This window comes from Rhinoderma darwinii, chromosome 1, assembly GCF_050947455.1.
Source record: "Rhinoderma darwinii isolate aRhiDar2 chromosome 1, aRhiDar2.hap1, whole genome shotgun sequence".
Taxonomy (NCBI): domain Eukaryota; kingdom Metazoa; phylum Chordata; class Amphibia; order Anura; family Rhinodermatidae; genus Rhinoderma; species Rhinoderma darwinii.
In genome coordinates, this window is record NC_134687.1 from 267,002,257 (window position 1) to 267,025,877 (window position 23,621).

The 23,621-nt window shown below is 44.3% G+C and overlaps 1 protein-coding gene across 9 annotated transcripts in view; it reads right to left on the minus strand.

Moving 5' to 3' along the window:
• ADGRL3 (adhesion G protein-coupled receptor L3) overlaps positions 1 to 19,949 on the minus strand; it is a 2,099,109-nt gene extending 2,079,160 nt beyond the window's left edge. For all 9 annotated transcript variants that reach the window (XM_075863876.1, XM_075863871.1, XM_075863866.1 and 6 more), the window contains exon 1: positions 19,324 to 19,949. The gene's annotated coding sequence lies outside the window, so the exon portion shown is untranslated. The remainder of the gene's footprint in view (positions 1 to 19,323) is intronic.
• Between the last annotated feature and the right edge of the window lie 3,672 nt (positions 19,950 to 23,621).

Here is a 23,621-nt window from a genome sequence, read left to right on the forward strand (position 1 = left end):
CAGTATAGTAACGCATGCTGCACTTTCTTTCTGTCCACGATCTGTACAACCAATCGGTAATATTTGTAAACAGAAGCTACACAGACCAGACTAGGAATGAATGTGATCATCAAGCCAGTAATATCATCTGAAAACTATTCAGTGCATGTTCAGGCCTTAACCCCTTAAAGAGGCTCTGTCACCAGATTTTGCAACCCCTATCTCCTATTGCAGCAGATCGGCGCTGTAATGGAGATAAGAGTAACGTTTTTTGTTTTTTTTTTAAACGAGCATTTTTGGCCAAGTTATGGCCATTTTTATATTTATGTAAATGAGGCTTTCTAAAGTACAACTGGGCGTGTTTACAGTTAAAGTACAACTGGGCGTGTATTGTGTGTGTTACATCTGGGCGTGTTTACTTCTTTTACTAGCTGGGCGTTGAGAAGAGAAGTATCATCCACTTGTCTTCACAACGCCCAGCTTCTGGCAGTGCACAGACACAGCGTGTTCTCGAGAGATCACGCTGTGACGTCACTCACTTCCTGCCCCAGGTGTGTCGGCCCCAGGTCGTGTCGGCCACATCGGCACCAGAGGCTACAGTTGATTCTGCAGCAGCATCAGCGTTTGCAGGTAAGTAGCTACATCGACTTACCTGCAAACGCCGATGCTTCTGCAGAATCAACTGTAGCCTCTGGTGCCGATGTGTCCTCGCTCGTCCGACACGATGCAGGACCTGGGGCAGGAAGTGAGTGACGTCACAGCATGATTTCTCGAGAACACGCTGTGTGTCTGCACTGCCAGAAGCTGGGCGTTGTGAAGACAAGTGGATGATACTTCTCGTCACAACGCCCAGCTAGTAAAAGTAGTAAACACACCCAGATGTAACACACATAATACACGCCCAGTTGTACTTTAACTGTAAACACGCCCAGTTGTACTTTAGAAAGCCTCATTTACATAAATATAAAAATGGCAATAACTTGGCCAAAAATGCTCGTTTAAAAAAAAAACAAACGTTACTCTTATCTCCATTGCAGCGCCGATCTGCTGCAATAGGAGATAGGGGTTGCAAAATCTGGTGACAGAGACTCTTTAAGGACGCAGCAACTTTTGGACCATATGACACAGCCTCATTTTTTTAAATCTGACATGTGTCACTTTATGTGGTAATAACTCCGGAATGCTTTTACCTGTCAAGCGATTCTGAGATTGTTTTCTTGTGATACATTGGACTTTATGTTAGTGAAAAAATTTGGTCGATAAATTCAATATTTATTTGTGAAAAACACCAACATTTTTAGAGAAAATTTGCAAAAATTAGCATTTTTCTAAATTAAAATGTATCTGCTTGTAAGACAGATAGTTATACCACTCAAAATAGTGACTAGTTAACATTTCCCATATGTCTACTTTATGTTTGCATAATTTTTTGAACATCCTTTTCTTTTTCTAGGGCGTTACAAGCCTTATAAGTTTAGCAGCAATTTCTCATATTTTCAAGGAAATTTCAAAAGGCAATTTTTTTAGGGAACAGTTCAGATCTGAAGTAGCTTTGAGGGCCTTATATATTAGGAACCCCCACAAATCACGCCATTTTAAAAACTGCACCCCTTAAAGTTTTCAAAACAGCATTTAGAAAGTTTCTTAACCCTTTATGCGTTTCACAGGAATTAAAGCAAAGTGGAAGGGAAATTTGCAAATTTCATTTTTTTTGCAGAAATTACATTTGAATCCATTTTTCCTGTAATACTGAAGGTTTTGACAAGAGAAACACAACTGAATATTTATTGCCCTGATTCTGCAGTTTTTAGAAATATCCCACATGTGGCCCTAGTGTGCTACGAGCCTGAAACAAAGGCCCCAGAAGCAAAGGAGCAGGTTAGAAGAGGTCTTGTGGTGCAAAAACAAAGGAAACCCCCCAAAAGTGACTCCATTTGGGAAACTACACCCCTAGAGGAATTCATCTAGTGATCATTTTGACCACACAGGTATTTCATAGATTTCATTAGAATTAGGCAGTGAAAATGAAAAATTACATTATTTTTCAATAAGATGTAGCTTTACCTCAGAATTTTTTATTTTTTCAACAAATAAATGAGGAAAAGCACCGCAACATTTATAAAACAACTTCTCCAGAGTATGAAAATACCCAACATGTGGTCATAAACTGCTGTTTGGGCAAGCGGCAGGACTCAGAAGGGAAGCCACGCCATTCAGCTTTTGGAGTACAGATTTTGCTGGATTAATTTCTCGGCACCATGTCGCATTTGTAAAGCTCCTAAGGTACCAGTACAGTGGTAACCCCCCAAAAGTGACTCCATTTGGGAAACTACACCCCTAAAGGAATTCAACTAGGGGTGTAGTGAGCATTTTCACCCCCCCCCCCCCCCCAGGTGTTTCATAGATTTCATTAGAAAAAAATAAAAAATTACATTTTTATCCACTAATATGTAGCTTTAGGTCAAAATGTTTCATTTTCTCATCAAATAAAGGAGAAAAAGCACCATAAGATTTGCAAAGCAACTTCTCTCGAGTACGGAAATACCCCATATGTGGTAATAAACCACTGTATGAATACACATCAGGGCTCAGAAGGGAAGGAGCGCCATTTGGCGAGCAGATTTTGCTGGATTGGTTTTTCTGCACCATGTCGCTTTTGCAAAGCCCCTTAGGTACCAGTACAGTGGAAACTCCCCAAAAGTGACTCCATTTGTCAAACTACACCCATAGAGGAATTCATATAGGGGGGTAGTGAGCATTTTGACACCACAGGTGTCTCATAGATTTTATTACAAATGGGCAGTGAAAATGAAAAATTACATTATTTTCCAATAAGACGTAGCATTAGTTCAACATTTTTAATTTTGTAAAGCAACTTCTTCAGAGTAGGTAAATACCCCACACGTGGTCATAAACTGCTATTTGGACACACAGCAAGGCTCTAAAGGGAAGGAGCGCCATTTAGTATTTGGAGTGGAGATTTTACAAGATTCGGTTTTTGACACCATGTTGCATTGAGCTATAGTATCAGTACAGTGGTACTCCAGAAAAATTACCCCATTTTGGAAACTAGATCCCTCAAAGAATTTATCTACTGGTGTAGTGAGCATTTTGACCGCACAAGTGTTTCGCAAAAATGAGTAAACAATAGATGTTGCAAATTGAAAATTGCTGTTTTCCACAGATATGCCATTTCAGTGCCCAATGTGTTGTGCCCAGCTTGTACCACCGTAGACACACATACCATAAATTGTTAAGCGGGTTCTCCAGAATACAGTAATACCCCATATGTGGTCATAAATTGCGGTTTGGGCACACTGCCAGGCTCAGTTGGACCACCATTTGGCTTTTGAAGCACAGATTTTGCTTGGTGTTTTAGTGGTATTTCAGCTTATAATGTGGTGTCATATGTAAACTGGGCGGAGTACATCAGGGTATATGTAAACTGTGCGTAGTACATCAGGGTATATGTAAGCTGGGCAGAGAACATCAGGGTATATGTAAGCTGGGCGGAGTGCATTAGGGTATATGTAAGCTGGGCGGAGTACATCAGGGTATATGTAAGCTGTGCAGAGTACATCAGGGTATATGTAAACTGTGCGGAGTACATCAGGGTATATGTAATCTGTGCGAAGTACATCAGGGTATATGTAAACTGGGCGGAGAACATCAGGGTATATGTAAGCTGTGCGGAGTATATCAGGGTATATGTAATCTGTGCGAAGTACATCAGGGTATATGTAAGCTGGGCGGAGAACATCAGGGTATATGTAAGCTGGGCGGAGTACATCAGGGTATATGTAAGCTGGGCAGAGTGCTACAGGTCATAATAGGATGATGTAATAATGGGGTGAATGAATAATCCATGAATTGGTGTGGTAAGCTTTGAACCAATCCTTTATGCACAGGCCGGGTTTATTGGGTATCATTCAAAATATCTGTGACTTCTTCACTAGCTCTATAAGCAGCACAAGGCCCTAAAGTTTCCTCATCTCTGCTGCATCTACAGGGTCCACCTGTGGGGTCCAGCAAATGACGATTTGGGGTATTTAGTGGAATTCTACTGGACCTAAAAAATGTGTTATTTTTCCGTTGACGGAGCTGTGTGAGGGCTTGTTTTTTGTGGAATGAGCTGTAATTTTTATTGGTTCCATTTTGGGGTACATGCGATTTTTTTTATCACTATTTATTCCATTTTTTGGGAGATGAGGAAACCAAAAAACAGCCATTCTAGCACGTTTTTTTTTTTGCTTTTTTTTACAGTGTTCACCGTGCAGTATAAACAACATGTTAACTTCATTCTGTGGGTCGATACAATTACAGCGACACCAAATTTATATCGTTTTTTTAAGTTTCACTACGTTCCCACAATAAAAATACTCTTTTCTAAAAAAAATCATGTTTTAGTGTCGCCATTTTCTGACAGCCTTAACTTTTTTATTTTTTAAGTTGATATCGCTGCGAGAGGGCTTGTTTTGTGCGTGACAAACTGTAGTTTCTATTGGTACCATTTTGCGTTACTTGCAACTTTTTGATCACTTTTTATTACATTTTTTTTGAGACAAGATGACCAAAAAATAAAATGCTTTCATTGTTTTTTATTAAAAATGTTTACGGTGTTCACCGTGCGGCAAAAATAATGTGATATTTTTATAGATCAGGCCCTTCCGAACGAGGCGATACCTATTATGTAAAGGTTTTTTTCATGTTTTCATTTTTCTTCTAATAATAAAGGAGTTGATCAGGGAAACAGGGCGATTATTGTTTTTATTAGTTAAAACTTTTATTTATTTATTTTTCTTTAACATTTTTTTTTACTTTTTTCACTTTTTCTTTTACACTAACCTGGGGACTTTAAGATCTCGTCTTCTGATCCCCGGAACAATACACTGCACTACTTATGTATTGTAACTATATATGTGTATTGTAACTGTCATTCATCATCTGATAGTTAGCGTATTAGGTCCTGCCTCGGGCAACCATCGCCACCCGTGATCCATCGCGGGGGGCCCGGGGGGTTACAGAGGGAGATCCCTCCCTCTGTCAACCACTTCAATGCAGCGGACGCTATTGACAGCCGCATTGAAGGGGTTAAATGGCTGCGATCAGCGGTAACAGCCATCGCAGCCATTGCAGCGGGATGACAGCTGTGTATGACAGCTGAGAGCCGCTGAAGATAAAGCGCTCACAGCTCCTGTGCTCGCTTTATCTACAGGGCGTGACTGTACGCCCTTGTGCGGGAACGCACTTTGTATCTGGACGTACAGTCACGCCCAAAAGCGGGAAGGGGTTAAAGAGGTCATCTCAAGATTAAATGTTATCCCCTCTCTATAGGATAGGAGATAACATGCTGATCAGTGGGGGTCCCTCGTACCCCAGAGTTAATGATGCTGCAGGTCAAGCACACACCCTGGCGCTCCAGTTACTCAGGGGTACAAGGGACCACCGTTCTAGTTATCAGTGGGGGTTCCAGTGGTCGGACCCCCCACCATCAGCATGTTATGTCCTATCCTGTAGACAGGGGATAACATTTCATCTTGGAACAACCCCTTTAACTGCAAGGGGCAAAAATTTATATCTAGAAAAAAAGGCATAAGGAACAGTAGCAAAGCAAAAAATAAACTGCGCACAACCTATAAATAAATATGTACCAGCAGTGTATATACCGCACAGATCCATATATACCAGCAGTGAATGTTATCAGCCACAGCCTGCTCTCATCCAATAAGATGTAGAGGCTGAGGAGAGGTGCAGAGTTGCAAAGCCAGCCATACTCACTCGTTAGACGCGCGCTCTGTATCGTGGTCCGCAGGGGCGTGCGCTTATCCTCTGCAAGCTCTGTTGTGAGCTTGTGATATAGGGGCGGATATAGGATTGAAATCTAGGGCAGGGGTGGAAAAAACACAAACTGTGAACAGACCATATTTTCCCCCCTCCTCCCCCTAACACCACCCCTATTGAACTCTGCCACCTATCAACGGAAAAATCATCTGTCAGAAGGAAAAATGTGACTTTCTTGTACTCCACAATGGGGAAACATTTTTTCCCTCTGGCGGATGACTTTTCAGTTGACAGGAAGCAGACTTAGGCCTGATTCACACGAGCGGTGCGCATCTCAGACATGAAAAACTGCAGTTTTTCACGTCCGAGGTGCATCCGTGATCAGCGCTACGGGATGCAAGGTCACGCATCCCGCATAGTTGAGAGTCTATGGAGGAATGCGTGATGCGCGAAAAGAACGGACATGTCCTATTTTCGCACGGACCCTTCACACGGCCCGTTGAAACAACGGCTGTGTGAACGGCCACATTGAATTACATAGGTCCGTGGGACGGCCGCTGTTTCCATGGCCGTCCCACGGACGTTTAACACGCTCATGTAAATAAGCCCTTACATGAAGGGAAATTATTTTTCCTTGACCTCTAGTTTCTATTGTGGCGCAGGTGAGAAAAAAGTATAGGTTTTACATTTTTAATACTGCTAACTTTTCTAGATTAGTTGGACTACTTCGATAATGTAAGTGTTTTTGTTTGTTTTTTTAAATAAAATGGTGGAATAGGGTTGCGTGGGGGAGTTTTTATTTCAATAAAAAATGTTTTCTTATGTCTTTGTTTTTTTAAAATTATATTACCGCCTTTGTAATGGCAGCTGTCTGCTTGACGGCGTCCATAGTAAGGCAGGGCTTAGCATTATCCAGTAAAAAGGCTAACAGTAACCCCCTATTATTACCCCATTACCCACCGCCACCAGGGGTGTCGGAAAGAGCCGGGTACCACCCAGTACCCGACCATCTGTAGTGATGGTCAGGTACAGGAGCGGTCTGCAGGCTGGTATTATAAAGCTGGGAGGGACAAAAACCCAAAAGGACCACGTTTTATGTTTTCCCACCCTGGTAATTCTAGCCTGCTGCTGCTGTTTTATATCTGGCTGGTTATGAAAAATGGGGGGACCCCACGTAGTTTTTAAAAAAAAAAAAATAGTTGAAAAACATTATGTGGGTTCCCCCTAATATTTCATAATCAGCCAGATACAACAAAACAGCAGCAGCCTAGCATTACCAGGCTGGGAAAACATAAAACCGTGGTCCTTTTGGGTTTTTGTCAAAAGTTTGTTTAAAAAATTAGCTATGCGTTAAAGGAAAGGCGTTACAATCTGAAGCAGTCAGACCCCCCCCCCCCCCCAGTCCTCTTGCACTATAATAACTACTGAGGATGCTATGGGGGAAATTATACTACATGGGTCTGAGTGTCCGACTCTGATGGCTCTGTGGGGGGGAGTTATCCCCCCCATAGAGCTCTCAGCAGTCAGTTCATGCTCTGGCCCCCTCCCTTACAGTATAATTGTAAAGGATTTGCATGACACAGCTTCTGTGTCGACGTCCGTGGTTAATCAGTCTGCATCTGCTCCTAGGTCTGATAGAGTGACTCGATCTGCTACCACTCAGGCTGGTAGGCGGAGGAGTGGGAGAACCTATCACAGCTTGGCCAGACGGTTCTAGCTCCCGCCCTCGGTCTATTTATACCTTCATTTCCTGCTTGTCTTTGCCTGTGATTCTATCTTGTTTCCTGGCTCTGCTGTTCCAGCCATTACTATTGACCTCTGCTTCATTTTGACCCTGGCTTTACTGACTACGCTCCTGCTCTGCGTTTGGTACCTCGTACACTCATGGTTTGACTCGGCTCGCTCACTACTCATGTTGCTCACGGTGTTGCCGTCAGCAGCTGCCCCATTTCCCTTAGCTTCTGTGTACCCTTGCCTGTTTGTCTGTCGTGCATGTATTAAGCATAGGGACCGTCGCCCAGTTGTACGCCGTCGCCTGGGACAGGTCGTGCAAGTAGGCAGGGACTGAGTGGCGAGTAGATTAGGGCTCACCTGACTGTCTCCCTACCCCGTCATTACATAATCACAGGCCATATACCTTTTCTACCCTGGTTCCTACTACTATGGACCCCCTTGAGATCCTGGCTCAACAAATGCAGGGTCTCTCCCTACAGGTCCAAGCCCTGGCTCAGGGGTGCGACCAGCGTGATGCTAACCAGCTAGTGCCCTCCACCTCACCACTTGAACCCCATCTCAAGTTGCCTGACCGGTTCTCAGGGGACCGGAAGACTTTTTTCTCCTTTCGGGAGAGTTGTAAACTCTATTTCCGTCTAAGGCCCCACTCCTCAGGTTCTGAGAGCCAGCGAGTGGGTATTATTGTCTCCCGGCTCCAGGACGGCCCCCAAAAATGGGCCTTCTCCTTGGCTCCTGACGCCCCTGAACTTTCCTCTGTTGACCTTTTTTTTTCCGCTCTCGGGCTCATATATGACGAGACTGACAAGACTGCCTTTGCCGAGAGTCAGCTGGTGACCTTACGTCAGGGTAAGAGACCCGTTGAAGAGTACTGTTCTGACTTTAGGAAGTGGTGTGTAGCTTCTCGCTGGAATGACCCTACCTTGAGGTGCCAGTTTAGATTGGGTCTGTCGAACGCCCTGAAAGACCTGTTAGTTAGCTATCCCTTTTCTGACTCTCTAGATCGGGTTATGACTTTAGCGGTACGTCTTGACCGACGTCTCAGGGAACGACAACTTGAACGTTTTTGTGCCTTCTCCTCTGGCTCCCCCATGATGGCTCCCGAGGTTCCGTTACTTCGTTCTTCCACGGAAAACTCGGATGAACCAATGCAACTCGGGGCCTCCGTGTCTCCCCAACAACGTAGAGAGCTCCGCAGGAAGAATGGTCTCTGCTTGTACTGTGGGGATGACAAGCATCAAGTGAACGACTGTCCTAGGCGTAAGAATACTCCAGCCGGAAAACTTCCGCGCCTAAGTGACCATCGGGGAGGTCGCTTGGGCACACAGGTATTTCCCGTAATTATGAAACCTAATAAGATCTTGCTTCCCTTTCAGGTCTCTTTTGAGGGTAGGTCTGCCACCGGCAGTGCCTTCGTGGATTCAGGGTCTTCTGCTAATATTATGTCTGTGGAATTTGCTATGTCTCTAGCTATGCCATTGTTTGATTTGCCTAAACCTGTCCCGGTAGTGGGTATCGACTCCACCCCACTTGCTAATGGTTATTTTACGCAGCATACCCCTGTTTTTGAACTCATTGTTGGCTCCATTCATTTGGAGCAGTGTTCTGTACTGGTGATGCAGGGATTATCGTCCGATTTGGTTTTAGGCCTCCCCTGGTTGCAGATGCATAATCCCACGTTTAACTGGAGTACTGAGGATCTTACTAAATGGGGTAATGAATGCATGACGTCCTGTTTTTCTGTTAATTTTATTTCTCTCCCTGAGGAGGTGAACACTCTACCTGAGTTTATTCAGGACTTCGCTGATGTTTTTTCTAAAAAGGCCTCCGAAGTGTTACCTCCTCATAAAGAATACGATTGCGCTATCGATTTGGTACAAGGGGCTAAGCTCCCTAAGGGTAGGATATTTAATCTCTCTTGTCCCGAACGTGAGGCCATGAGAGAATATATCCAGTAAAGCCTGGCCAAGGGTTACATTCGCCCCTCTACTTCTCCGGTAGTTGCTGGCTTCTTCTTCGTAGGAAAGAAGGATGGTGGTTTTAGGCCGTGCATCGATTACCGAAACTTGAATAAGGTCACTGTAAGGAACCAGTATCCCCTTCCTTTGATTCCTGATCTCTTCAATCAGGTTCAGGGGGCCCAATGGTTCTCTAAGTTTGATCTTCAGGGGGGCTTATAACCTTATCCGAGTCAGAGAAGGGGATGAGTGGAAGACTGCGTTGAACACGCCCGAAGGTCATTTCGAATACCTCGTCATGCCCTTTGGGTTGTGTAATGCTCCCGCGGTCTTCCAGAATTTCATAAATGAGATTTTAAAAGACTACCTGGGGGTTTTTCTTGTAGTGTACCTTGATGACATACTTGTGTTTTCCAAGGACTGGTCCTCCCACATTGAGCATGTCAGGAAGGTGCTCCAATCCCTTCGGGAAAACAAACTTTGCTAAACCCGAAAAATGTGTGTTTGGGGTGCAGGAGATATCATTTTTGGGTCAAATCCTAACTCCTAATGAATTCCGCATGGACCCTGCCAAGGTTCAGGCTGTGGCTGAATGGGTCCAACCTGCCTCCCTGAAGGCGTTACAGTGCTTCCTGGGGATTGCTAATTATTAGAGGAGATTTATTGCTAACTTCTCGGTCATCGCTAAGCCTCTTACGGATCTTACTCGCAAGGGTGCTGATCTCCTCCACTGGCCTCCGGAGGCGGTCCAGGCTTTTGAGATCCTTAAGAAGTGCTTTATCTTGGCCCCGGTGCTGGTTCAGCCTAACCAAATGGAGCCATTCATCGTGGAGGTTGACGCCTCCGAGGTGGGAGTGGGTGCTGTCTTGTCCCAGGGTACCAGGTCCCTCACCCATCTCCGTCCCTGTGCCTACTTCTCCAGGAAGTTCTCGCCCACTGAGAGTAACTATGATGTGGGCAACCGCGAACTCTTAGCCATTAAATGGGCATTTGAAGAGTGGTGCCACTTCTTGGAGGGGGCTAGGCACCAGGTAACGGTCCTTACTGACCACAAGAATCTGGTCTTCCTAGAATCTGCCCGGAGGCTAAACCCGAGACAAGCTCGATGGGCGTTATTTTTTACTAGATTCAACTTTGTGGTCACCTATAGGGCTGGGTCTAAAAATATTAAAGCTGATGCACTGTCGCGTAGCTTCATGGCCAGCCCTCCTTCGGAGGAAGATCCTGCTTGTATTTTGCCCCAAGGTATAATAATATCCTCTGTTGATTCTGACTTAGTTTCCGAAATTGCGGCTGATCAAGGTTCAGCTCCCGGGAACCTTCCTGAGAATAAGCTGTTTGTTCCTCTGCAACTCCGGCTAAGGGTACTCAGGGAAAATCATGACTCTGCACTGTCTGGCCATCCAGGCATCCTGGGTACCAAGCACCTCATTTCTAGAAACTATTGGTGGCCTGGCTTGCCTAAAGACGTTAAGGCCTACGTCGCCACTTGTGAAATTTGTGCTAGGTCCAAGACTCCCAGATCCCGACCAGCGGGTTTACTATGTTCTTTGCCCATTCCCCAGAGACCTTGGACCCATATCTCCATGGATTTTATCACCGATCTGCCTCCATCTCAAGGCAAGTCGGTGGTGTGGGTTGTAGTAGACCGCTTTAGTAAGATGTGCCACTTTGTGCCCCTCAAGAAACTACCCAATGCCAAGACGTTAGCTACCTTGTTTGTCAAACACATCCTGCGTCTCCATGGGGTTCCTGTCAATATTGTTTCTGACAGAAAAAGTTGGAGATTGATCTGTCCTTCTCCTCGGCCTTTCATCCTGAAACTAATGGCCAAACTGAGAGGACTAATCAGTCCCTAGAACAATATTTAAGGTGTTTTATTTCTGACTGTCAATATGATTGGGTCTCCTTCATTCCTCTCGCCAAATTTTCCCTTAATAACCGGGTCAGTAACTCGACAGGGGTCTCCCCCTTTTTCTGTAATTTTGGGTTTAATCCACGGTTCTCCTCCGTTTCACCTGGTGGTTCCAACAATCCCGAGGTAGATGTCGTTCATCGGGAACTGTGCACAGTCTGGGCCCAGGTTGAGAAGAACCTAGAGGCGTCCCAGAGCATACAAAAGACTCAGGCAGATAGAAGACAATCTGCTAACCCCTTGTTTGTGGTCAGGGATCTGGTGCGGCTGTCTTCTAGAAATTTGCGCCTTAAAGTTCCGTCCCAAAAATTTGCTCCCCGGTATATAGGGCCGTACAAGGTCATTGAGGTCCTTAACCCTGTCTCCTTCCGGCTGGAGTTACCCCCGTCTTTTCAAATACACGACGTGTTTCATGCCTCCCTCCTGAAATGCTGCTCCCTGTCCTTGGTTACCTCGAGGAAACCTCCGGTCCCTGTTCTCACCCCTGAAGGGGTAGAATTCGAGGTGGCCAAGATTGTGGACCGTAGGATGGTCCAAGGCTCCTTCCAGTACCTGATCCATTGGAGAGGATACGGGCCTGAGGAGAGGACTTGGGTACCCGCCCGGGATGTTCACGCTGGGGTATTGCTCAGGAGGTTCCATCTTCGGTTCCACAATAAGCCAGGTCCACCTAGGAAGGGTCCAGTGGCCCCTCATAAAAGGGGGGGGTACTGTAAAGGATTTGCCTGACACAGCTTCTGTGTCGACGCCCGTGGTTAATCAATCTGCATCTGCTCCTAGGTCTGATAGAGTGACTCGATCTGCTACCACTCAGGTTGGTAGGCTGAGGAGTGGGAGAACCTATCACAGCCGGGCCAGATGGTTCTAGCTCCCACCCTCGGTCTATTTATACCTTCATTTCCTGTTTGTCTTTGCCTGTGATTCTATCTTGTTTCCTGGCTCTGCTGTTCCAGCCATTACTATTGACCTCTGCTTCATTTTGACCCTGGCTTTACTGACTACGCTCCTGCTCTGCGTTTGGTACCTCGCACACTCCTGGTTTGACTCGGCTCGCTCACTACTCTTGTTGCTCATGGTGTTGCCGTGGGCAGCTGTCCCATTTCCCTTAGCTTCTGTGTACCCTTGTCTGTTTGTCTGTCGTGCATGTATTAAGCGTAGGGACCGTCGCCCAGTTGTACGCCGTCGCCTAGTACGGGTCGTGCAAGTAGGCAGGGACTGAGTGGCGGGTAGATTAGGGCTCACCTGTCTGTCTCCCTACCCCGTCATTACAATAATAATAACTACTGAGGGCTCTAGGGTGGGGATTATACTGTAGGGGGGGGCTGAGCATCTTGGGCAGGGATCAAGGGCAGATCACGCAGGGCCGGCCTTAGATTGGCGGGGGACTCTATTGCTGCCCTCTACAAATACAGGCAAATATACACATATATACACACACACATGAGGCATGTGTACATATATATACACACACACACACAGACACTAGGCATGTATACATATACAGACACATACATGCACACACATACACAGACAGACACAAAGCATGTATACATATACACACACACATACACAGACACAAGGCATGTATACATATACAGACACATATATATACACACACACAGCCACAAGGCATGTATACATATACACACGCATATATACACACACACACACACACACACACACACAGCCAGAAGGTATGCATACATATACAGACACATATATACACACAGACAGACACAAAACATGTATACATAAACAGACACATATATACACACACACATACACAGACACACGGCATGTATACATATACAGACACATATACACACACACAAACATAAAGCATTTATACATATACACACATATATACACATACACACACAGCCACAAGGCATGCATACATATACAGACACATATATACACATACACAGACAGAAAGCATGTATACATATACAGACACATATATACACACACACAGCCACTAGGCATACATACATATACAGACACATATATACACACACATAGACAGACACAAAGCATGTATACATATACAGACACATATATATATATATATATATATATATATATACACACACACACAGACAGACACAAAGCATGTATACATATACAGACATATATACACACATACACAGACACAAGGCATGTATACATATCCAGATAGATATATATATATATACATACACACACACACACACACACAAAGGAACTTACCATCTCTCCAGCTGCACAGGTTTCTTGCAGGTCGGGCTGTGGTCGGAGCTTCCTCCTTGGCTCTGCACTTGCTTCCTCTGCTTCCTCAGTGTGTGTGTAACGAGGAGCAGAGAATATAGAGTCCAAAGTACGGCCTGCACAGTTGCACCCCCTACATGGTGGGAGGCTGCAGCACCATGTCGCACACCTTTAAGGCTGGCCCTGGGCGGGTGCCCCAATAATGCTCAATGCAGTCAGTCAAATGCCCCCCCTTTTCAGTATGGTAGCGGCCCATCACTTTCAAATTAGTGAGGGCAGGAGGCTGAGCGCAGTAATCGGCACTCTGCCGCTCTAGTCTTTAACAACGACTCAGCCTCCTGTCCTCACCTCATTACTTACCAGCCGCTCTTCTTTTCTTCAGGAGAGAGCGTTCGGCTGCTCCTTCTTCAGACCTCCAGGTTCTCTATGCTCCTCTCTCGCGGCGTGTGCAGCGTCAGAGAGGGGGAATGTACTAGCAGACGTGCGCCTATCGTGCTGCACGTCTGCTAGGTAAAGTATTCTCCCCTGCCCTCCCCACGCGTCCCCCCTGGCCCTGCCACAATATGCCGCCCCCGTTTTTAGCTCGGTGGCGCCGCCTGAGGCTTCTGCCTCACCTCGCCTCATGGCAGGTGCAGCCCTACATCTAGGACTACAACCAATTCATGGGAGGTGCGGATCTTTCAGACCAGGTACTGGAGCCCTACAGTGCACTAAGAAAATCTAGGGTATGGTATAAAAAATTGGCAGTATACCTCACCCAAGTGGCACTCTATAACGCCTTTGTTCTCTACAGAACATCCAGCAATACGGAGACTTTCCTGGGATTCCAGGAAAAAAATATAAAAAAACTAATTTTTGGAAGAAGAGGGCAGCAGTGAAGGTAGCAGCACTTCAGGGATCTCCAGAATAATACCAGGCCAGCATTTCCCTGGAGTACTTCCCCCCCACAGAAAAAAAACAAAAACCCCAGAAAAGATGTCGAGTTTGCTCAAGTAGAGGAATTAGGAAAGACACCACTCACTACTGTATGACCTGTCCCTCTAAACCAGGCCTCTGCATCGGAGAATGCTTCCGTTTTATCACACCTCTGTTGATATTCGTTAAATCACATTTTTACTACTCCAATAACATCACATCCATTCCATTCATTTCTTAAATACCCCCTCGGCATTTATTTTCAAAATTAATTTGATATCTCAACGATAGGAGTCCCTGCCTCGCTGCAGGACAACATGTTTTCAGTACGAGACAGTTGTCCGGCAGCGAGGAAGGACTCCTAGCATCGTACATAACTATGATGCTAGGAGCCCGGCTCCCTGCACTGTGTTCGGTCCGGGACTTGCGGCCGAAATGCGTCTGCCAGTTACGGACGTAATGACCTCGTGTGAACATACCCTTAGGGGTACTGCAAATGAGACATGGTGCTCAAAACACATCAGTGCAAAATCCATGTTACAAAAGCAAAATTGTGGACCTTCCCTTCTGAGCCCTACAGTGTGCCGAGGCAGCCGATAATGGCCACATATGGTGTATTGGCCTTATCCGGATAAATTGCATAACAAATTTTGGGGTGTTTTTTTTTTATTACCCCTTATATAAAAGAAAAATTTGAGGATAAAGCAACGTTTTATTGGAGAAAATTCAATTTTTCATTTTCACGGCCCAGTGTTTATAAGTTCTATGAAGCACCTTTGGAGTCCAAATGCTCACTACATCCCTAAATAAATTCCTTAAGGGGTGTAGTTTACAAAATCGGGTGACTTCTTGGTGGTTTCCACTGTACTTGTACCGCAGTAGCTCTGCAAACGCGACATGGCACCAGAAAACCATTCCAGCCAAATCTGTGCTCCAAATAGCGCTACTTCTCTTCTGAGCCCTGCCATGGGTCTAAACAGCAATTTAATACCACATATGGGGCATTGCCGTAATTGTGAGAAATTGCTTTACAAGTGTTGGGGTGCTAATTCTCCTTTATTTTTTCTAAAAATGTCCATGTTTTTTAAAAAAAAAAAAAATGTTTTAATCTTAATAGACTAACTCCAACAAATTCAGCAAAAAACAAGTGGGGTCAAAATAATAACTATGCCCTGAGAAAAGTTCCTTGAGGGGTGCCCGGTGTAGTTTCCAAAATCAGTGAGTTTTTTGGGGGTTTCTACTGTTTTGGTTCCTCCAGAGGGCTACAAACGCAACATGGCACCAAAAACCATTCCAGCAAAATCTGCGATCCGAAATCCAAATAGCTCTCCTTCCATTCTGAGCCCTGCCGTGGGTCTAAACAGCAGTTTATTACCACATATGAGGTATTGCCGTAATCGGCAGAAATTGCTTTACAAATGTTGGGGTGCTTTTTCTCCTTTATTCCTTGTAAAAATTAAAAAATTATAAATTTTTTCAGAAAAAAAGTTGATTTTCATTTTCACAGACTAATTCCAATAAATTCAGCAAAAAAACTGTGGGGTCAAAATGCTAACTATACACCTAGAAAGGGGTGTAGTTTTCAGAATAAGGTCACTTTTGGGGGGTTTCCACTGTTTTGGCACCACAAGACCTCTTCAAACCTGACATGGTGCCTAAAATACATTCTAAAAATAAGAAGGCCCCAAAATCCCCTAGGTGCTCCTTTGCTTCTGAGGCCGGTGTTTCAGTCCATAAGCACACTAGGGCCACATGTGGAATATTTCTAAAAACTGCAGAATCTGGGTAATAAATATTGAGTTGCATTTCTCTGGTAAAATATTATTTTGTAAACATTTTTTTTATTACAAATGAATTTCTGCTAAATAAAATTAATTTGTAAATTTCACCTCTACTTTGCTTTAATGCCTGTGAAACGCCTAAAGCGTTAAGAAACTTTCTGCATGCTGCTTTAAATACTTTGAGGGGTGCAGTTTTTAAAATGGGGTGATTTATGGGGACTTTCTAATATATAAGGCCCTCATAGCCACCTCAGTACTGAACTGGTCCCTGAAAAAATAGCCTTTTGAAATTCTCTTGAAAATATGAGAAATCGCTGCTAAACTTATAAGTCTTGTAGCATCCCAGAAAAATAAAATGACGTTCAAAAAACAATTCAAACATAAAGTAGGCATATGGAAAATGTTAACTGGTAACTATTTTGTGTGGTATTACTATATGTTTTACAAGCAGTTACATTCAAATTTAGAAAAATGCAAATTTTTGCAAATTTTCTCTAAATGTTGGTATTTTTCACCAATAAATACTGAATTTATTGACCAAATTTTTTCACTAACACAAAGTACAGTATGTCACGAGAAAACAATCTGAGAATCACTTGGATAGGTATAAGCATTCCAGAGTTATTACCACATAAAGGGACACATGTCAGATTTGAAAAAATTGTCTGTGTCCTAAAGGCCAAAACAGGCTGGGTCCTGAAGGGGTTAAGAACTAATTAGAATAAATCTAAAATCGTTCATAACTTGCTCAAAAATGATTGTTTTTCAAAATAAAAACCACTGTTGTTATCTACATTACAGCGCCAATCAGATTAGTTAAGAGATAGGACACTTATAATCTGGTAATAGAGCCTCTTTAACAGAAGGTTAACATTGAATTTGGCATGTTGAAATCCAACATGCCAATCCTTCTTTCACCCATAATCTGCCGTCAGGGAAAGGTTGGAACATCTCCTAACACATTTGATGGATGGCCAGATTCTGGCCAACATTCCTCTGATGTGTATGGGCGACCTTAGTCCTCTGTGTTGCTTGTGCAATACCACTGTTTGGAAAGATATTCTCACACTAAGCTTATATCTCATTATACATATGATTATTTAATATCTATAATGCCGATAGATTCTATGCCATGTGTCAGCTTCATATAAACTGGGTATGACATCACAGCTCTAGGAAAAGATGCACCCATGGCAGTGGCTACTGTGCCTCTGTACGCTCTAGTGGCCCAGTGGTTATGGTAATCCCTCAAGGTCAAGAGGGCCTATTTGCGATTCTTCGTGGCCCTGTGGCCTGCATGTCATACTTGATTAATTACATATGATTGCAATAACAAAAGGAATGATATGCTGTATAGGGAAGATGTCCACCAACGAATACATAAAAATGTCTGATTTTGTGTAATTAAAGCTTTAGCTCCAACATTCTTGCACTCTACCCACATTTGTTATTTCTTTCCCGCTGAATTGGACTTCAACCACTGGTTCGAGTTGTGATTTTAACAACTTTTCAAGAAAACTGGTGAGGACAAGAGGAATCCAACCCCATTTGAATCATCTCAATAATCCTAGAAGGATCAATTCCTATATTGTTGTGTTAGCGATGACAGATGAAGGAATAATGTCTAAGGTCAGATATTAATCGGTATCCGCAAAAGCAATTTGGAAAACATTTCAGCAGCACGAGTCAAATTTCTACCCCGTATACAATGCAAACTTTACTACATACAGCCACAATTTACCTGCACCGCAGCACACCTTTCCCAAAGATGGAGAACAACAGTATACACAGTGCACAATAATGGAAGACAGATCCCTAACAAGAAGCTTATATACATATTAAAGAAGAATTCATCCTGCAAGAAAATCTACTGATATATTAAAGGACTTCTCACTACAGGTAACATTTCTCAGCTGCCAGGCTCAGTAGCACAAGCTATTCATTCCAAGGCACATCAAAGATAGAATTGCCCACTTAAGGCCTAATGCACACAACCGTTGACCGGGCCGCATAAAATGGATCCGAGTGCCCGTATTGCCTCCAAGTTGCTTCTGCAAACCGTTCCGTATGTCCGTACATTACATGCGTGTTGTTTCCATGTGTGTGCGATATGTATTCTGCACTTATAGGCAGGTCACGTTATCGGATTTCCCAGGCAGTTCCTAGCAACGTATCCACAAAATGCGGACGGCACATAATTACTTCCGTGTGCTTTCCATTATTTTTGCGGACCCGTAGACTTGAATGGCGGTACGGGTCTGCAATAACGGACAGCGATAGCACATGCTTTATAATTTGCGGAACGGAACAATGGATCCGCAAAAAATACCGATGTGGGCATGTCTTAATGAAAAATGAATGGATCAGTGTGGTATCCACAAATGTGTGCATGAGGCCTAACCCTTTATAGAAATGACCAGGGCCTACCGTGGGGGGTGGGTTGTGGCCCCGCAACTCTGGCATGGTCAGGGCATTTAGATACAGGGCATTCCTTCACCACTCCAGGCCAAGCTACTACTGGAAATTGGTAAATTGTCTTATAAGCAATTTTCGATGGCAAACTCCATTTTTTTTCAGTGCAGCTAAAGCAATAATTAGACATATTGAAGCCGAACCGCGTATATAGCAGACATTCTGACTGAAACGATACCTTTGTGACATTTCACATTCAATTGTGAACATCCCCTTTTCCCTCCCAGTCTTTATCACTAGTCCTGGTAAAAAGTGGGAGGCGAGAGAGATGATGACAACAAGCTCTATAGTAACACAGAGCAGACAAAGAATACCAAATGATCAACCTGCCTGATGAAACAGCCACCATTGAAACAAAGAGTTCACCTCATAGGTTGACCACGATAGCAATTATATATACATATGTCATGCAGATAAGACCCTTCTTTCTTTCTTTTTTTTTTTACATCTCATAAAAAAATCAGTCAGAATTTGAAAAATAAATAAATTTAAAAAAGACAAACACATATACTATAATAAAGGGTTTGATCTCATTGACGATTACCTTCTTGATAAACATTGCACCTTAGAAATGGGCGAGCAATTGTCGAGCCATACAAACACCAGGGCGGATGTAATGGAAGCCACACAAATAGATGCGGGCAGGACCAGCCGCTATGGCTGCAGATGAATGTAACCAGATGCTGGAATAAACAAGCTGCTGCTGTCGAGGGCCTCTCTCTCTTCTTCCCCGATTCCCAATGGATGACAGTAACAGAAATGTATTAATTCCGGGACTGCAGCAGTCACGTCAAATCCCGTCAGTGGAGCGAAGACAAAGATGTATATACTGTATCCTTTGTCAATTGGCAGCCGCCTGTAGATGCGGAATATACTTCTATCTATATACGAGAAATGATTCCACTTCCATTGTCAAGATGCTTCGCCCAGATGCAGCTCCAATTCGACCGTCGTGATTGGCTTTACAAAGCATCATCCGACTGTCAGAGCTGGAATACGCCAGTAGCCTTATCCATGACAGGGAGCGCAAGTCAATAGAGAGAAAATGCAACAAGAAGCTGCGTTATCGCCCAGCTGGCCAAGATGATGGAACGCAAATGTATAGATTCAAAATGGAATTAAGCTGATCCAGCCCGGCAAACCCAAACGAGCTGAAGCCTGCAGCTAACCTGTCACAAGAAAGGCGGAATAAGCGCTGAGGAAAGGAGGGGAGGGGGAGGGAAACCTGCATGTCAATAGTGTACAGCACAAGCGCCACCTAGCACGCAGCCGCTGCGACATGCTACATCATGCTACATCATGAAACATGCTAGCCGGATATTTATTTTTCATCCGGTTAATGACAGCGTTTTTGGGTTACAGCATGCCTTGATGCAATGTTTCCCAGGTAGGAAAAGTCATCTATTTCCAGGGCAGTATTTGGAGCTCATGCTGCCCTAGGCTGACACTAAACGCACCCCAATTTAGACAATATAGGTCCTTCATCAGTGCAGTTGCGCTAACAACATAAAAAAAAAATAATAATAATAATCATCCACGACTTCTGCAGACACTTACGCCATTTTTCATTGGTGTCTGGAAAAGAGTGAATCGTCTTTCTGTCGCATGCAGATTTACTACACATTCTCCGCCACTCTTCACCATGGAAGAGTGACGATGAACAAGGCCTTGGCGCTGAGTAGATTGGGCTGTAGTTCTCCAAAGTCCTCATACAGTATAATGCCCCCATAGCTGCCCATACACATTATAATGCCCCCATAGCTGCCACTACACAGTATAAGGGTATGTTCACACACACTAATTACGGACGTAATTCGGGCGTTTTTGCCCCGAATTACGTCCGAAAAATGCGCCTCGATAGCGTTGACAAACATCTGCCCATTGAAAACAACGGGCTGACGTTTGTTCACACGAGGCGTATATTTACGCGCCGCTGTCAAATGACGGCGCGTAAATAGACGCCCGCGTCAAAGAAGTGACCTGTCACTTCTTGGGGCGTAATTGGAGCCGTTATTCATTGACTCCAATGAAAAGCAGCGCCAATTACATCCGTACTGGACGCGGCGTTCAAGCGCCTGCACATGCCGTTACGGCTGAAATTACGGGGATGTTTCCTCCTGAAAACATCCCCGTAATTTCAGCCGTTACGGACGCTGTCGTGTGAACATACCCTAAGGCTTATAGTGCTTAATAAAACAATTATTAAATATTTACCTATCCCCGTTCCCACAACGAGTGGAGGAGGTCCCTCTGCTGCTTCTTCTTCACTTTGTGCAGTGTGTGGCTATGCGCAGACAGGTGCGATGACGTCACTACATCGCTCTTGTCTTCATCGAGCTGCTCACAGCTGGCATTACATAGTGCATGCTAGAGCAAGGAGCAGTCAGCTCCCTTCTCCAGCATTGCATTCAACTGTATCTGCGTCGGCACGGGCCCCCCCATGCCCAGAGGCTCCGCTAGCAGCCGCTATGGCTGTTACAGCGGTAGCGACGCCACATAAATTAGTATATGCGCCCAGAGGACGCAGATACTATTGAACACTTTGACAGAGCAGGAAGGTACCTCAATGCTCTGCCATAGGCTACAGGCCACATTCGGTCTGCAGCCTATCAGGCGTGATTCCATCACTGGATCACGCCTTCCCATGTGAGGATCCTGAAGGCTTTGGGGAGCTGCTCCGTTCGTCGGGGGAGCAGAGCCCAGGTGAGAATATTTTGATTTTGTTTGGGGGGCAATATATCGCACTATATACAAGGGAGGTGGTGGCGCTATCTACAAGGGGGGTTATATAGCACTGTACCCTAGTATACCTACCCTGCTTACTATGCCAAACAATCTGATTGCGAGCTTGCGTCCTTTTGGCCAAAATGATTACTAATACCCCAGGTATTTTTCATTATTACTTATATTTGCTTCTTTTGGACACAGCCGGGTCTTTGACGCTGGGAGAGTATGGTGTGCTGTTGTTTGGCATAGTAAGCAGGGTAGCCCGCTCTATGAATCATCAAGGCGTCACAAATAGGCTTCTACCTGGATATACACGCTGCGCCTCATGACCTACACACTATCCCTCCATGTTTCACACACTGGCACCCCATTATTCATTTATCTTTATTTATGCACTTTACTCATTACTGCCCCCTATATTTCACCCCTATTATCACTTGCACATACATTATTCATTTATTATTTTTTACTACACATCCCATGCACCACACACCACTCCCCTCAAAACTAGTGGGAGTAGTTATTATTATTTAAAGCACCTGCTCACTCCTTCATCAGCGTTTCTGACCTGGCTGTGTCCATTTGTAAGTATCGCCTTTTTTCGGTGTTTTTGTGTTATATGTCCCCTTGTTTTTATCTGTTTTGTTTGGCTGTACAGTCAAGGTACAACACCAGTGTGTGTGTGTTGACAGTTAGTTGTCAGCTGCTGCTATCCCCGACTGGTGGGTGATGCTCACCTTCGCTCCAATATCCAAATAATTTCCAACAAGGAAAGAAAAACAGGATCAATAAATAATTATTTATACAGCACCCACATATGCCAAAGCACTTTACAATTCAGAGGGAACATGTACAGACAATATCATACATAACATAGTGACAAAACTAATTTGCAGTTCAAACGAGGACTGAGGACCCTGCTCACAAGAGCTTACAATCTATGAATAGGGGTGACACAAAATGTAAAAAAGTATTTGATCAGATTCCAGAGAAGTGCTGCTAACATCCACTGGGGTTAAGATCAAAGTTATTTATTGACTAATTAAATAAATACTTAAATAACATAGCTACGCATTTCGACACCGATCCGGTGTCTTCATCAGGCCAATACATAAGAGAGATGAGCGCACACATATATATATATATATACATTTAAGTCTTGAGTCCTCGGTCGTCATTTCAAAGCTTCTTTGTCACGAAGGGTCTGTGGACCCACCGGGCCGTACCGCCTTGGTATGGCAGCTGGTCAACAGGGCGCAGGTCAATGTCTATAGTTCGTATAGGTACCTGTGGCAGCTCGGACAGTAGCAAGGCAGGCTCGGCTGGGACTAGGCAGCAGGTAGACGTCAGGCGTGGTGAAGCAGGTCAGGCATGGTATACAGCACGGCACGACTTTGGCTCAGCACAGTACTAGACCAGGATAGTATGGAATGCAGGGAACAGGAACAGGAACACACTAGGAGTCCATTGCATAGACAAACTAGGGAAACAACAACAACACTCAGGCATCAAAGCAGGGGGCTGAACCCCTCTTATAGTCCAGGGTACTCATCAAAGTCCGGTGCACGCGCTGCCCCTTTAAGAGCAGGCACGATCGTGCGCGTGCACCCTACGGGATCCGGCTGAGGTGAGTGGAAGCGAGCGCTGGCGTCTCCTGAGGAGGAGGCTGGGGCCAGCGCTTGCCGACTCGTGGCTGCGGCTGTCAGGAGGAGATTGGAGCTGACGGCCCGCAACCACAGACATGATTCTATTTTTACAGGCATAAATGTTAAGCCAATAGTATGGCCGATTGACATTAAACAGAATGTGCAGTAAATATATATACACACCTAGTAAACGCCACAATATTCCTTAAAAAATAAATCGTAATATTTGATAAATGAATAATCATTCATAAAATATTACGATTTATTTTTTCCTCATTATTTATTTAGTTATTACAATGAGTCTTACTTTATTCACATCCGGCAATATAAGATTTTTTGCTACTGTGTATTCATACTAGCCACGCAACGACACATGGAATGTTACCTTTATAAAGTGTTACATTTTACATTACACCACGTATGTTACAACTGTGATTGTAGACAGGAATATTGTGGCGATCACAGTGTG